We start from the raw sequence: 17970 nt of genomic DNA, 5'->3' as shown, positions 1-17970 counted from the left end.
TGACAACCATGCTTAGTTATTCACTAAAGTTAGTCCTTAAAGGGCTAGCACTTGCCAATTTTTGTTAATGTGGTTATGAGACTGCATTTTGAAACATATTAAAACTGTATTTTTGGGAAAATGTTTCACAGTTCCATTTGAAATAATGTGATTGTACTGAATTATCCCATTTTACAGATGAAAAAGTTGAAGAACTGACAATTAACCTGCTCAAGATACTATTTTAAGTTTGAGACTAGTAGTACCCTGGACAGGGAAAGGGAGACAATCCAAACAACGTGTTGTCTTTTCTTTTTTTTTTTTAATGATTTTTTATTATATTATGTTAGTCACCATACAGTACATCCCCGGTTTCCGATGTAAGGCTCGATGATTCATTAGTTGTGTATAACACCCAGTGCACCATGCAATACGTGCCCTCCTTACTACCCATCACCAGTCTATTCCACTCCCCCACCCCTCTCCCCTCTGAAGCCCTCAGTTTGTTTCTCATAGTCCATAGTCTCTCATGTTTCATTCCCCCTTCTGATTACCCCCCCTTTCTTTATCCCTTTCTTCCCCTACCGATCATCCTAGTTCTTATGTTCCATAGATGAGAGAAATCATATGATAATTGTCTTTCTCTGCTTGACTTATTTCACTTAGCATTATCTCCTCCAGTGCCATCCATGTTGTAGCAAATGTTGAGAACTCGTTCTTTCTGATAGCTGAGTAATATTCCATTGTATATATGGACCACAACTTCTTAATCCAGTCATCTGTTGAAGGGCATCTCGGCTCCTTCCATGATTTAGCTATTGTGGACATTGCTGCTATGAACATTGGGGTGCATATGGCCCTTCTCTTCACTACGTCTGTATCTTTGGGGTAAACACCCAGTAGTGCAATGGCTGGATCATAGGGTAGCTCAATTTTTAACTTTTTAAGGGACCTCCACACTGTTTTCCAGAGTGGCTGTACCAACTTGCATTCCCACCAACAATGTAGGAGGGATCCCCTTTCTCCACATCCTCTCCAACAATTGTTGTTTCTTGCCTTGTCTATTTTTGCCATTCTAACTGGCGTAAGGTGGTATCTCAGTGTGGTTTTGATTTGAATTTCCTTGATGGCTAATGATTTTGAACATTTTTTCATGTGTCTGTTAGCCATTTGTATGTCTTCATTGGAAAAGTGTCTGTTCATATCTTCTTCCCATTTTATGATTTGTTTGTTTCTTGCGTATTGAGTTTGAGAAGTTCTTTGTAGATCTTGGATACCAGTCCTTTATCTGTAGTGTCATTTGCAAATATATTCTCCCATTCCGTGGGCTGCCTCTTAGTTTTTCTGACTGTTTTCTTGGCTGTGCAGAAACTTTTAATCTTGATGAAGTCCCATAAATTCATTTTATCTTTTGTTTCTCTTGCCTTTGGAGATGTGTCATGAAAATGTTGCTTTGGCCGATGTCGTAGAGGTTGCTGCCTATGTTCTCCTCTAGAATTTTGATGGATTCCTGTCTCACATCGAGGTCTTTCATCCATTTGGAGTTTATTTTTGTGTATGGTGTGAGATAGTGGTCAAGTTTCATTCTTTTGCATGTAGCTGTCCAATTTTCCCAGCACCATTTATTGAAGAGACTGTCTTTTTCCCACCGGATGTTTTTTCCTGCTTTATCAAATATTAGTTGCCCAAAGAGCCGAGGGTCCATTTCTGGGCTCTCTATTCTGTTCCATTGGTCTGTGTGTCTGTTTTTGTGCCAGTACCATGCTGTCTTTGTGATCACAGCTTTGTAGTACAGCTCGAAATCCGGCATTGTGATGCCCCCAGCTTTGTTTTTCCTTTTCAACAGTTCCTTGGAGATTCGGGGCCTTTTCTGTTTCCATACAAATTTAAGGACTGTTTGTTCCAGTTCTTTGAAAAATGTCCTTGGTATTTTGATCGGGATAGCATTGAAAGTGTGGATTGCTCTGGGTAGCATGGACATTTTAACTATGTTAATTCTTCCGATCCATGAGCATGGAATATCTTTCCATCTTTTTATGTCTTCCTCAATGTCTTTCAAGAGTGATTTATAGTTTCTAGAATATAGGTCCTTTACGTCTCTGGTTAAGTTAATTCCAAGGTAACGTATGGTTTTTGGTGCTATTGTAAATGGGATGGATTCCCTAATTTCTCTTTCTTCAGTCTCGTTATTCGTGTATAGAAATGCAACTGATTTCTGAGCATTGATTTTGTATCCCGCCACGTTACTGAATTGCTCTATAACTTCTAATAGTTTGGGAGTGGCTTCTTTTGGGTTTTCCATATAGAGTATCATGTCATCTGCGAAGAGACATTTTGACTTCTTCTTTGCCGATTTGAATACCTTTGATCCCTTTTTGTCAAACAACATGTTTTCTATCAGTGAGCAGGTGAGAACTTTAGTGGGGAACATCTGAATTAACATCGTTAAACCATAGCAGGAAAGTCAGTCTTTAATTGATCAGTGAATGCTCCTCAAAGACCTTAAGATACATTTATGGTCTTGAGCTTAGGCAAGAAATCCAGAAAGAGAACATTCAGCAAGATGTGTCCTCAGTGAAAGAAGGGTACATGTTAGTTTGGCAAATTTGACCAACTGGCTCCTCGAGATTTCTGTTTCTGGTGAATGGATTATCCCAGCCTTTAAGCAACCTCCTCTCTCTACTGCTGCTGTTGCTTTTTGATATTTCTCTGTTCATTTACACCTCACCACAGGGCAGAGAAGGAAGATAAGGTGGAAATCAGTATTGGTCATGGGTTAAACATCTAATTGCAGCTCTTGGGGGACTGGAGGAAGGAGGGTAAAACGAGGTCTGGGAGTTATTTGCTGCTCTGTGTCCCTGCTCCCATCCCCGGTGCTATCCATCAAGTGTCCCTGGGTTGGCAAGGCCCCTGGAAGTGTAGCTGAGCTGATCTGAAATGTAAGTCAGACAAAGAGGAGATGTCTTTTTTTTTGCTTAAAAGTATTTTCCACTGGAAGACTGAATTCACATTGCAAAGGAAAAAAAATGTTTTAAACAGACATAGTAATATTGTTTTATCTTGGCAAATGTTCTTGTGCCTGTATACGTACATACTTGTAACATGTTCTTTAAATATATTTTTAGTGATTTATGGGAACAGATGGGAGATGTGATCCATATAGTCTTTCGTTTGGATAAATTGGTGTTAAGACTTCAATTTTGGCCATCACTGCCCAGTGCTGCTTTTCTTCCTAATTAAGACCTAGATGGGAGTCAAGAATTAGATGAACAATATTTTTACTCCTAGAACTGGGAGATACCTGCTGATCTAGACTTTGGTAAAGTCTCGCCTGCTTGTATCATTTTCTGTGGACAGATGATGCCAAACGAGGTTAGTTAACAGTTTAAGTTGTTTGACAGTACTGTTTCGAGGAGTTTGATGAGAAAAACAATGAATTCCTGATCTGGAAAATAGCCCTCTCTTCTTTCCTTCTGCTCTTCCCTCCCTCTTCCCCTTCTTTCTTCCACAGACATTTGTTAAGTACTTAGTAAATGCCAAATGTATGTACTGTGCACTGGTGACACAGTAATAAATAAGGTAAATATGATTTCTGTCACTCTGGCCTTTGCAGAAATAAATTAAAAAATGATTAGTTAAATGAAATTATGATATATGTTATCAGGAAAGTTTGGAATTCTAGGGGGGAATATAAGAGGGCAGAGCAGGGTCCTCCTATCCAGTCTTGGGGAGTCCTAAGAGACTTATGATGTCGCTAAGGAAGTGACATTTAAACTAGGTCTTAAAGGAAGAGAAGGAACCTAGGTGAAACGCTGGGTAGGTGGGCAGACAGGTGGTGTGCAAGGAAGAGAGAGGTCCAGGGGTAAAGAATGGCATTTGCAGTCTCTGAGGTGGGAGAAAGTTTGCTGCATCCAAGGAATGGAAATGGTGCAAAGACAGCAAGTGGGAGAAGAGTGGCTGTTTGGACTGGGTGGTCGGAGGGGCCTGATCACGACGGCTCTCCGTTTGGGTCCGGTACGCAGGTGTGGAGTATCTCAGGAGCTCAGGGAGTCATGGAGGCCTCACCCTTGACAGTGACAGACCAGCTTGCTGCTCTTCAGAGCTAGACCTGCTGCTCTGTGGAGAATGAATTATAAGACAGGCAGAAGAGAATTTAAAGCACCAGACAGGAGGCTCTTTAATTGCAGAGGGTGAGAGAGCACTGGCCAAGGAGGGTGGTGGTGAAGTTGGGTAAAAAGTGAGTGACTATATGCAAAATCCAGCTGGCCCTGTGATTGCTCAGGTGGGTGGGTGAGGCACAGAGTGGGTGCCCAGGACAACTCCGGCCTTTGTCCCATATCCTGTCTTCGGACCTGAATGATCTCAGAGAACATCCGTTTCATTGTCTCCTGCCTTACCTGCCTTCCTCTTTGTGGAAATAAGGAGTGGGGTGCCTTAGAGTTCTTTGGATAACCCCCTGTGCTGGCCACCTTCCTTGCTTTGACAGCGAGGAAACAGATGCCATCACGCCTGGCCAGCTTCCTTGGCATCAGCTCCTCTGTCACTTTCTCTTCTGTCCTCTTCTTCAGTCTGGAGGCATCTATTACTTAGCTCTTCAATTTGGGTCATTTAAGTTATGAATCTTCCAGGGGTCACACATACCTATTTGGGCCCTTGCCTTGGGTCTGGCCCTTAGATTTCTTTCCTCTTTCTCTGTGTCCTCCCCACAGGGCCACATCTGTTGCCTACAAAAGTACGTGCGTGTATCCTACTTCAGGCCATGGTCACAGCCTCTCCACAAAGTTGAGTGGAAAGTACTCTTGTCAATCAAATCTTTTAGAAATACATATTTTTGAGGTATCCTTGTAAGGAATCATTTTGTAAAATGACTAATCCTTCTGCCCTAATTGTTGGATTTCCCACTCGCCCTGCCTCACCTCTTCCTGTCTCGAGTGTGAAGGCCCCATGCTCCATGCTGGGCTGTGTGGAAGAATCGTTCAGGGTCTGTGTCCATAAGAAGCTGAGGGTTTAGTGCTGGCTTTGGTAGGGCAGCCCCTCCATGTCCTGAACCTCTGCGTTGGTGAGCTTGGCCCAGTATCTGAGGCATCAGGATGGGCCCTGTCCCCAGCAGTTGCTGGTGGCATGCTTGTCCGCTTGGTGTTGGCAGAGAATAAAGACGGCCATAGAATGGGAGAGGAAGAACATAGTGGGTATCAGACTTTAGGACACATGCAAGACATATGCAGGGAAATCCCAGAGCCATCTGGGAAGAATTTGAGGAGCAAGTAAGAGTAGGTGGGGGCTGAGTCAGAGAGATACTGTTTGCTGACTGATACTACCCAATTGTACTGCTTGGCTGATGGGGCCAGGAAACATGATTTATGGAAGACAAAATTACCGGTGGAAGAATAGGAAACACGGTTTAGATTTTGCTCTGAAGACTTTCCAGGGTGTTGTGTCTCAAACGGGATTCTGTGGGAAGTGTGGATTCTGACTCTGTTGAGCTGGTGGTGCTTGGGGCAGGGGTGCTACAGTTTTGCATTTCTGATGAGCTACCAGGTGATGCCAGTGCTGCTGGTCCTTAGGCCTCACTTTGAGTAGCAAAGCTCTAGTGAGAGAATATCAGTAGTACGTAGGGAGATTTGGTGGAAATCTTTGATTAGAAGTCTGAGATAGTAGAAACTTGACGAGATTGTTTCTCATTTTGTAGTGCTGTAGGATACCAGAAATGTTTAGCTTTGGAGTTAGTCTGGTCTGAACTTCAGCTCTACCATTTAGAAACTCTATGACCTTAGGGAGTTATCTAACCTTGTATGGCTGTGGTCCCATCCTCTGTAGAATGGCAACCTCATAATAATTCTTATCTCCTAGGGGTTGTTATATTGTCCAGGTATATTACTCAGTTTGAAGAATCTGGGTTAAATGAAGTGAAGTTGGTGTCTTTACTGCAGGATTTTCTAGGACGCTTAATTTGCCAAAGTGATGCTCCAAGAAGGAGATATGGTAAGTGACATTTCCCAAACTGATTGGACCACTGAATTTCTGATTTTCTTGGATCATTTGGTGGGCCTCTGGGACTCTTGTTTTAGGAGAACTGATCTGGTGGCAGGCAGAAAGATGAGTTAATTTGGGAAAGGCTGTGGCTGGGGAAATTCTCTAGGACCCAAGTCTGGAGGGAAGGGGAAGGGGTGCAGCAAAATGTCCAGGTGTTGAGCCATTGAGGTGATGGTGTGGGGTAGAGAGGAAGAAGTGGTCAGAAAAAACCACTTTGAAGTTGAAGCCGGCTGGAGACTCGATAGAAATGAGGGCTAGGAAGAAGGAGGAGTCATGTAAGATTCTTTCCCACCTAGAGAGAAACAGAAGGCCAGGGGAGAGTGCCATGTGTTTAATTTTCCATCCTGATTTAAATTCTGCTGCTTGTTGCCCACAAACTAACAGCATGCCTCTTGAGTCTCTAGGGCATTTTACAGTAAAGCCACATATTTTCTGAAGCTGGGTCAAGATTGAGCATATGAAATTCCTCAAGTGTGAAATTCCACTTAACCCCATTAATGCTTATGACCCTGAGTAGGTATTGTTTATAATTCACTTCCAGTTAACCAGTGGATATTTACATTTGCCAAATCTTTTCAGTTCTCTCTCAAACTAAGTTTATTTTAGGGGAGAAAATTGGCCTTCCTGTCAAAAAGCTGAGAAGAACCGGTCTCCCCCCTCCCACTCCTATGGTTTGCACATTTGGCTGTAACTCTTTCTGTGTGTGTGTGTGTGTGTGTGTGCGTGTGTGTGTGTGTGATGGTATTCTAAATTTCACAATACTTAGGATAGTCACACTTTCATTTATAAGAGCCTCTACAGTTTATCAAAGGTTTTGATATATGATCTCATTTTATTCTGACAAACCATGAAATGGGTATTATTTAGCATATCTGTTTTTTCCCTTACAAGGTGAAGAAAGTGGGAACGGTATACAGTTTCATAGGCCGATCTATAGATGTTTTCTTTCCCCTGGGAATTTTCTACAGCTTTTATACAGAGCTTTCATACTTGGTTGGTACTGAAAATACCAAAGCAATTATTTGAATTACAAGGATAAACCCATTTACGTGTAAGTGCAGTTACTGAACCATGCTCACAGTGTAAAGAGCCTAGTTGAAATGCAGCTGGAATCATGTTAGCCCCCTCATTCCTGCTCCCAAATGAAACTGGTATACTGTAGCTTCATTTACACCCTCCCCAACACACACATACAAACACATGCTGATAATAAAGTCACACGAATCAGCATTCACTTCAGGTTTAAGATAATTTTTGATGGCCTTGACTTTCTCTAAAGTAATTACTCTAGTTAATATTTTAGAATCACTTGATGAAAGTCCAAGATATGAATCTTTTAGAGTGGCTATTCAAGTGCACCCTAGGATGAATACGAAGCTCTGCAGTTTCTGCAGATAGGGAGCTCTGTTCTGGCCACCCCCTAGATTTTAATTAGCTGAAATCTGACGTCCCACTCTACAACACTGGTGTGAATGCAAGCTTTCAGATTCTGTTCAACAGTTAGCAGTAAAGGCTACCACTGGTGGCACGTTTACTTTGTGTTGAATCCTCTGAACACTTTTGTGAGGCCAGGATTTGCGCTCCATTTTCAGAAGAAGAAACTGTGGCTTGGAAAGACTAGGAAGAGGAGACCCCACAGCCTGTTTCTCCCACTGGTTTGTGCGGTTGACAGATGCAGTTTGAAATTTTGTTTAGAGAGTTTATGTTACCTAGAAAGTTGGAAATATTACAAAACATCCCATTGAACTTCCACTGTTTATAGTCTGTCTTTTGGTCTCATACAAAGGGAATGAGAAAAAAAGTCAAGTGGTGAATTATTGATGATAATTTAATCTTTTAGTTTTAATGAGGAAATTGGCTGTGGCTTTTGATCTGTAAACAGAGTGGACAGATATTCACATTTAACAGCCAGGATGTGGAACTGAAGGAAATTGTCAGTTGGTTATAGGTGAGTGCTGAGATGTTCTGCTGAGATCACCGTCCAGGCTGGTGAGCCCATCCCCCACTTTTGAGAATGGGCTTCTAATACTTACAGCGTCCTCTTCTCAGGAGAAGTGCTGTCTGCCTCACCCCGAAGTCTCTCACTCATCTCCAGGTTGGAGCCAATACTGAGTGTCTTGTAAGTGAGGTAAATCCTTGTTTGCTCAGGACTGTCCTGCTTTCTACATTTCATGCTGAATGTTCCGTATCTCTGGAAACACCCCAGTCCAAGGCAAACCAGGGTGATTTGTCACCCCCTTGTCCCCAGGGGGCCTCCAACTCTGTGATGTAGTGAGAGGGCCAGAGCTCCACGGGGGACTGGACTGAAGCTGATCGCCAAGCAAGACCCATCCTTATAAAAGAGGTCACAGAGCTCCCTCACCCTTTCAGCCAGGGGAAGTCACACTGAGAAGATGGCCATCTCTGAAGCAGGAAGTGGCTTTCCACCACACATCAAATCTGCTGGCCTTGATCTTAGACTTCCTGGCCTCCAGAAATGGGAGAAATAGATGTCTGTTGTTTAGAAGCCACCCAGTTTATGGTATCTTTGTTACAGCAGCCCAAACAAACTAAGACACATGTCAAACCAGTAACATTTTTATTTGAATTCTCTGCTGATGCTGAAGTGTGAAGTGAAAAATGGATGTATGTGTCCATATATTTTCAGACCTGGCTCAGCTTTACAATACTCTACTGAAACCACGGTTCATGTCGAGGAGTATTTCTGACTTGCAGAATGGAATATAAAATCTCTGCAGGTATGAGAGGGTATGGCGTGAGTGTTTGGGTATGTGCTCTCACGTGAGGCTCCTGTCGTCCTCCACGTTCTGAAGATGAGCAGGGTGATTCTGAGCTTGGGAGAACGAAGTGCCTGCAGCGTTAGGGAGGCAGCATGACAGGCCAGCACCGTGGCTGGGAATCATGTTTGCATTCAAACGCAGATCCTGGCTCTGCTGCATGATCCAGAGCCGCATGATCTTGGGGAAGTTGCTTCACTTTTTGGACCCTGTTGGCTCATCCATAAAATGGGACTAAATGTAGTGTTCACGTTTGTTGTGAGGATTAATATACCAACACGCAGTGCCTTGTTGATAGTGAATACTCCGTAAATATTTGCTGTGATGATTTTTCTCTTTAGGAGAGTTGGCTGGATTAGTTTTAAGCTCAGTTTTGGAGTATTTAATGCAGATAACCTTACCAAGCACACTACTACTTTCTCCACCTTAAACTTACATATGGCTTTTGTTCCGCAGCAGGCTTTACGTGAGGTATCTCATCTGAAGTTTGTAGCTGCTCTATAAAGTCATCAGAAAGGCATTTGAATCCGCTTGGTCAAGGCTGCGGAGGTGACTCTTAGAAGTTCCGATCTCCCACTCACTGGTGTTGGTTCCTAAACGTTAAATGGGCTTGTCTAAAAGAAGGGATATTTCTTTTTCATCTGAGGACAATGAGTACAGCAATTTCTCAGGTTTTTCAGAACCTTCTGAACCCAAATTAATCCACACTATTCCTCTGAAAGGAACAAAGGCGAAAAATACATGCTCTCTTGTTCATAAGGATTGCCAGTGCTCTTTTTTTTTTTAATTAAATGAGGATGGATACCTTCAGTCATCCACCCTCTTTTTAATTTCCTATGTTCAATTTGATTAAGATGTGTTTCTTGAAGATATGTGCTATCTGGTTTTTGTTGTATAAAAAGTTTAATATCTTTGCCTCTTTTATTGGACTAGTAAGGCATTTGACATTAAAAATAATAGCTTTGAATTTTCCTGTTGCTGTCTGCATTCAGTAGGGGGAATATTAAGAATAGATGGGAAAATTCATTTAGTTCTTTCTCTGAAGGGTCCTTTCAAAGCATTATACTTAACATGATCTATTCTATAATCCACAGATGCATAGAACAAATAAAATAGAATGATAACATAAGTTCCTTAGTGTCTAATCCAGGAAATGAATGTCTGTTAAAGAAATATGGCTAGCAGTCTTTTAAAAAGTCACTGAAAACTTATTTCTTCCCTTTGTGTTTAGCTGAAGTGAGCATGTGAATTTATTTTCAAGGAAGGGAATTGCAAGGGAACTTAAAAAAACAACATTCTGTTTTACTATTTAAACCTCCCAAATTAGTACAATCTCTGAATTGTGTTTTATGCCCCATCCCGAGTCTTTGTTCTTGGACAAAGACTTGGTTTTGAACAGAACTTCTAATATCTAGACACTGGGGGAAGGAAGAAGAATAAGCAAGCAGGGTCCTGCGCTGAAGTACAGCAGGGTGCTACTAAGGCTTCCAGCCATGCAGGAGTCAATGCATTTGAGTAGAAACTCTCAGGTTGAGGCCAATAGGTGGCGGGCTTTCAAATGAGAAGGGTGGTCCACTCAGTCTGTGTGTCTTCTACCATATCAGCTCAGTGGTTCTAAAGGGCTTAAGGCTCCAAATAGAATAACATCCTCTGGGTTTAAATCTTGATTTCTCTAATATGAGCTTTACCCTTTGTGCATCAGTTTTTGTGATACCAGTTTCTGAGATCATCTCCAACGAGCCCTACCTTTTCATACTGACACCCTCATGTAATCACCTCTCATATTTACCAGTTGGTCTGTGTAAATAATAAAATATGCAGGTATGTCACTTCTGAGATTAGGTTATAGAATACCAACACCTCCATCTTGGTGGCTCTTGCACTTTGAGAACACTTGTTTTGGGGGAAACCTGCAGCTGTGTTGTGAGCTACACTACAGACTCACACAGGAAGGACCTGAAGTCCTCCGCTAAAAGCCAAGTGCGTGAGCCTGGAAGTGGATCCTCTAGCCTCAGTCTTACTGGCAAAATGGGAATAATAATAGTCCTTGTACCTGCCAAGGTACTAAGTGACATAGCGTATATAAGTGGCCCAGAGTTAAATGTTCAATAAGTAGTAAGTGCTGTTGTTACTAGCACTCTTGAGTTGACCAGTTGACTCCTCTCTCAGATCTAGAAATAGCTTATATAACTGTTCAGTGCTGGGACTTTTGCTAGTGCCACTGTTTGGACCTCCCTTTAGCAAAAACTCATCTTCTCTCTTTTAGCCTGCCCTGCCCTGCCTCATCACTGCTTCCAGGAGAGGGATAGGATTCAGCCAACTTATCAAATAGCGCGTGTTGAGTCGCTGCCTTGGTGTGTCCCAGACACTGGGTCAAATCAGCCTGGAAAATCAGCCCTGAGAACAAGAAGGATGCTTTGGAGTGAGACTTTTGAAATTAACTTTTCTTTTTTGACAAATTTTTCCGTTTTGAGAGAAGATGGAGAATAAGTTGGACAATGGCAGGGATAGAGTGTTGAATGCAGTTGAGGGAGTGATTCTAAATTTATTTTTTAGTAAAAATGTAAGAAAGCTCTTTGACCCTTTTATACTTTGTTTTAATTTGTTTTAGTGTGAGTTATCAGTATATAATTTGTAACACAGTGGTTATATAGTATTGATTTTCTTCTCCTAGAGAAGGAAAACACAGCTACTCTCAACTGTTTATCAGAGGGGCACTCCTGCTCTTTTGGGAATGTCTTCTTGGTTCTAACTTACAGCTCCAGGAATTGTATGAGAGGAAAGGGGTACCTACCTACTTGGCCAGTATGGGAGAATCGACCTTGGCAATCAGTGGGAGAAACAGATGTCACATGTGGATGTCACAGACTGTTCTCACAGCCTGTTTCTTTTAGCATTCACAGCTGCATATGCTATGGATGGGTCAATACCCTTTGATAAATGTGTTATTTTCCTCCGCAGTTAAAGATTTTGGTCAAAAATGGTCTTTGCTGTGAGGGGTATGGAAGATAAACAAAATGACTTCTTTCGCAGTGGGGTAAACTGATCCACTGAACAATTATGTTATTTATCTCAAGATAGTTAAAGCCAAAAGCCAAGTACTTAACTTCTACAGTAATCTACAAATACACTGTTTCACTGTTATCAGTGCTATTATTTTTAAATCAGTGCAGCAAGCATACAACAAATGTCATGGGTTGTGTAGCTAGTAGGTTTGTTTTTGTGAAAGTGGCAACATTTTAAATTTATTTAAATATATTCAGATGAAGGGGTGCCTTGGTGGCTCAGTTGTTAAGCGTCTGCCTTGGGCTCAGGTCATGATCCTAGCAGTTCTGGGATGGAGCCCGCGTTGGGCTCCCTGCTCAGCGGGAAGCCTGCTTCTCCCCCTCTCACTCCCCCTGCTTGTGTTTCCTCTCTCGCTGCCTCTCTGTCAAATAAATAAATAAAATCTTAAAAAAAATAAATATATTCAGATGAATCACTTAGATATCTATGAATCTTTTAATTCCCTTTAGTCACCAAATCTTTGGATACCAAAGGTGCTCTGGAATAGTCTATAGGTAAAAGAGAGCAGCAGATTTATCAAGGCTAGACCTGGAGGGAAGAGATGTAAAATAGTAACCCAAGGAGGCAGGGTGGTTCTCTAATCTTTGTGTGGAGCTGTTGATGGACCTACGGCTTGATTGCTTTTCTTGGCACCATCTCAACTATGTTTCAGTACAGCCTGAAGGCTCCTGTTTCCTTCCTCTTATTCTGAGTCACTGCCCAGTTATTAGCAAGGAGATGTTTGCCCTGCGGCCTAGGGCAAACAGGGACCAGTAGTATGAACCTTTCACTTGTGTTAAGCAGAGAAGTGTAAATTTAATTGTTCCTAAATCATGCTGTGCTATAGCATATTGATTTGCTAACTGTAAGTTGACTATTATTTGAGAAATGGTTCTTGTTCTATTTCTTTCTTTTTTTTTTTTTTTAAAGATTTTATTTATTTATTTGACAGAGAGAGACAGCCAGCGAGAGAGGGAACACAAGCAGGGGGAGTGGGAAAGGAAGAAGCAGGCTCCCAGTGGAGGAGCCTGATGTGGGGCTCGATCCCAGGACTCCGGGATCACACCCTGAGCCGAAGGCAGACGCTTAACGACTGCGCCACCTAGGTGCCCCTCTTGTTCTATTTCTATCAATAAATTTCCAGGTTATTCTAATTAATCAATTCGTTCATTTAATGCAGTGGACTACACTTTTCCAAGCGTATTTGCATATAATGCTTGACTGAATTTCACATAACATCTCTGTCTTATATAGGTGTGCATGTACCTTAGAGTATTTCTGAGAAATCCTCTGTCATTGTGATGATGCATTTAAATTTCTTATTGGGGACTTTCACATGAAATGATCTGGCAAACAGGCTTGTACTCTTGAATAAATTGCCAAGACTGCTACCTCAAGTGATTCCTAGACAGGGCAGCTATAGGGCAGATGTGCTCATTAGCATAACTAGCAACTTCTAGAAATAACTGATGAAATAACTGAAACAAATAAAATCAGAAGTGAAAGAGAAGACATTGCAACTGACACCACAGAAATACGAAGGATCATAAGAGACTACTATGAACAGTTATACACCAGCAAATTGGAGAATTGGTAGGAAACGGATAGATTCCTAGAAACATACAACCTACCAAGACTGAATTATGAGTAAGTAGAAAATCTGAACAGACCAATGACTAGTAAGAGCTTACATGAGTAATCAAAACTGTCCCAACAAACAAAGTCCAGGACCAAATGGCCTCACTGGTAAAATCTTACAAAATTTTAAAGAAGAATTAATTGCAATACTTCTCAAACTTCCAAAAAATAGAAGAGGAGGGAGTCCCAAAATCAATTTAGAAGGCCAGCATTACCTTGGTATTGAAACCAGACAAAGCCACTACAAGAAAAAAAAATACAGGCCAATATCCCTGACGAACACAGATTCAAAGATCCTGAACCACATATTAGCAAACTGAACTCAACAACCATTAAAAGGATCACACATCATGATAAGTGGGATTAATTCTAGAGATGCAAAGATGGTCCAGTATCCATAAATCAGAGTTACTCTGGTACACCACATTAACAAAATGGATAAAAATCATATGATTGTCTCAATAGATGTAGAAAAGCATTGGACAAAAATCAACATCCTTTCATAATAAAAACTCTCATCATGATAAAAACTCAACAAAGTGGGTCTAGAGAGAACATACCTCAACATAGTAAAGGCCATATATGACAAGCCCACAGCTAACCTCATACTCAACAGTGAAAAATTGAAAGCCTTTCGTCTAAGATCAAGAACAAGACAAGCTTGTCAACTCTTGCCACTTTTATTTAACATAGAACTGAAAATCCTAGGCAGAGCTATTAGAAAAGAAATAGAGCATCCAAATTGGAAAGGAAGAAATAAAGTTGACTCTATTTGTAGGTGGCACTATATTAAATATAGAAAACCTGAAGGACTCCGCCAAAAAAACTGTAAGAACCAGTGAACAAATGCAGTGAAATTGTAGGATATGAAATCAGTACACAAAATCAGTTTCATTTCCATACACTAACAACAAACTATCAAAAACAGAAAGTAAATAATCCCATTTACAATTGCATCAAAAAGAATGAAATGCCTAGGAATAAATTTAACCAAGGAAGTAAAAGACTTCTTTACTGAAAACTAAAAGACATTGACAAATGAAATTGAAGAAGACGTGAATAAATGGAAAAATAATGTGTGCTCATGGACTGGAATAATTAATATTGTTAATATGTCCATACTACTTAAAGCGATCTACAGATTTTAATGCAATCCCTATTAAAATTCCAATGGCATTTTTCATAGAGGTAGAACAAGCAATTCTAAAATCTTTATGGAACCACAAAAGACCCAAATAGCCAAAGCAATCTTGAGAATTAGCAATACTAGAGGCATCACACGTCCTGATTTCAAAGTATATTACAAAATTATAGTAATCAAAACAGCATGGTACTGACATAAAAATAGACACATAGATCAATGGAACAGAATAGAGAGCCCAGAAATAAACTCATACATCCATGGTCAATTAATTTATTATCAAGGAGCCGAGAATATACAATGGGAAAAGGATAATCTCTTCAATAAATGGTGTTGGGAAAATTGGACAGCCATATGCAAAAGTATGAAACTGGACCACTATCTTATGCCATATAAAAAATCAACTCAAAATAGTTTAAAGATGTGAATATAAGACCTGAAACAATAGATCTCGAAGAAAACATAGGGGTTAAGCTCCTTAGCATTATCTCCTTTAAAAAAATTGATTAATAAAATCTCTTTAATTACTGTGGAGATGAAACTCTTATTGGTTACATGTGTTGCAAAAGCCTCTTATTTGTTACTTAGTCTATTTACTTTTGCAATGGTATATTTGATAGAGTTCTAATTTTAATGTGGTCATATTTATTAGCTTTTTTAATGGTTAATGCCTTTTGTATCCTACTTAAGGAATATTTATCTACCTGAAGGTCATGGAGATATTCTTTACTTTTTCCTTCCAGAAGGTTTATTATTTTGCCTTTTCATTTTTACATCTATGATAAATCGAGAATTATTTTTGTGTGTGTATGGTATACAGTCGAGGTTAAGTATTTCTAAAGTTAATATTTAGCTGACCCAGTGTCATTTACTAAAAAGAATATCCTTATCCTACTGTGCCTGTGGTACCAAACTTGGTTGTAAATTAGGTGACCTTATATGTATGGTTAGATTTCTGGACTCTGTTCTGGGTGGCTCAGTCGTTAAGTGTCTGCCTTTGGCTGAGGGTGTGATCCCGGCGTGATGGGATCAAGCCCCACATCAGGCTCCTCTGCTGGGAGCCTGCTTCTTCCTCTCCCACTCCCCCTGCTTGTGTTCCCTCTCTCGCTGGCTGTCTCTATCTCTGTCAAATAAATAAATAAAATCTTTAAAAAAAAAAAGAATAATTGTGAATGGATTATGAATTTTATCAAATATTTTTCTGCATCTATCAAGTAATCTTATGATTTTCTCCTTTATTTCATTAATCTGGTTAATTACATTATTTTACTTATCTATTGTAAACAGCATATACTTAAAAAAATTTAGTCTGACTTTTGTTCTTCAGTTGGAACATTTAGTCCCTTAACATATGATGCAATTTTCTAATATACTAAATTTTTTTTCTTTTCTTTTCTAGAGAGAGAGAACATACATGCATGAGCAGGGGGAGGGGCAGGGGGAGAGGGAGAGAGAGAATCTTAAGCAGGCTCCATGCCTGCTGTGGGCTTGATCTCACCACCCTGAGATCATGACCTGAGCTGAAATCAAGATGCTTAACCAACTGAGCCACTCTGGTGCCCCTCAAATAGAAATTTAAATCAATAATGAACATTTTTTTTTCTTCCTGTTCTGTGTATTTTTTCTCCTTTCCTATCTTTTTTGTTTTGTTTTGTTTTTTTCCTTTCTTCTTTTGAATTTATTATTTTTATTATTCCTTTTCTCCCTCTACTCACTCGGTAGTAATATTAATACACTCTTTTCTTATTCTTTTATTGGTTATTCTAGAGATTGCAGGGGTGCCATCTGTGAAATATATCTACCATCAGATATTTCCTGTGTCATTCCTCTGTTGTGCTTAAAACTCCAAAAATTTCCACTGAAATGGTAGAAAAGAATTCTGATATTGATAGCACAGTAAAAATCTAAAATGCTCATGTAGCTCCTGAGAAGTAGTTCTGCCTTGTCAGTGCATGCGGGAACGTGCTCATCCTACATCTCCTAAATGTGGAACAGCAGGGGAGAACATACGGAGGCCATCCCCACCGTCATCATCACCACCACTGTGGGGGAACTCTGTTTCATTTATGATACTTGGTCTTCCTTGTCTCCGCTGCCCTACCCCGTCCTTCTCTGTTAGGGTAATATTTGTAATAAAGGCAAACATAATTATTATTATTATTCTGACAAAGATTTCACTCTTCTGCCTTATCATCACAATGTTTTCATTGGTATAGCTCTGTATCTTTGCCTTTCACTTCTGAAAATGGTACTTTTTATTATTTTAAATGTTTCCAAAAGGTATAAAATGCCCTCAGGTGTTGAATTGAACATTTCGGAAAGGAGTCAAAACAGTCTCCTTAGGCAGTTTGGTGACAGACAGATTTTATTTGGCCCACAAAGTATTTTTAAACATTATTCGAATTTTCATGTCTTTAAGTGAACCATACAATCTCCATCCTCCCTGTTGTCTTAAGCCCACCTCCCACTCTAGTGTTATCCTTTTCTGGCCCCTAATATTTGGCAAGGTGTCTTATAAGAAACTGGCCCTGCTTTTGCAGTGAGAGATTTGTCTCTTCAGCAGGACTAGAACCAACCTAAAACATTCTAAGAGGGATAATTTGATTCTCTGTGGTATTTTCTTACAAAGAACTTGGAGATATATTACTGAAACACTGCATCTTTCTCCCTCCACTTGAGTGATGTTCACGAAGATCTATGATGAATCCGCTGGAGTGGGGACACTAATAGCACGGCTTATGTCACCTCCTTGGAGAGGTCATTTCTATTCATGTCCTGCAGAGTAGTTTCTCTTGTTATTCTGTTTCTCACCTTCCACTTTCTTTCCTTTAAGCTATTTATGACCGTTAGTAGTTATTTTACTTCATTATTTGCCTACTTGCTTGTCTGTCGTTCCTTCTGGACCTGACACTCCTTGAGGGTATATACCGTTGTATTCCTGGCATGTAGTGCAGTGCTTTGCAAGAGGAGATACTCAGTAATGTTTGGCTTGAGTAGTGAATGGAAGAGGAGCCGCCGTCGTGCAGGCACTGTGTACGTTTTCCTGCCTGTGACCATGCTCGTCCCCCGTGGGACCTGCGGTCAGCGGAATCGGGGAGTGAATGCAGTGGCAGCGCTGATGTTCAGCCCTGTGGTCATTTCCCCATTGGGGGCTGTGAGGAAAGCAGTGAGAAATCTCTTAAAAAGGAATCTTAATATCGTTCCTGGGGAACATATATATGTACATTGCATGTGGTCTAAACAAAAAGAAAATTGATTGGGTCACACACCTGGCAGTGGAGAGGTAACGGAGGGATTTCAGTGTTATTAACTGATGACCTGATAAAAATCCAGATTCTCTCTGCATGTCTGCCCTGT

Source organism: Ursus arctos, unplaced genomic scaffold (assembly GCF_023065955.2).
Source record: "Ursus arctos isolate Adak ecotype North America unplaced genomic scaffold, UrsArc2.0 scaffold_12, whole genome shotgun sequence".
NCBI classification, from domain to species: Eukaryota; Metazoa; Chordata; class Mammalia; order Carnivora; family Ursidae; genus Ursus; species Ursus arctos.
Note: the sequence above shows the minus strand (reverse complement) of the source record.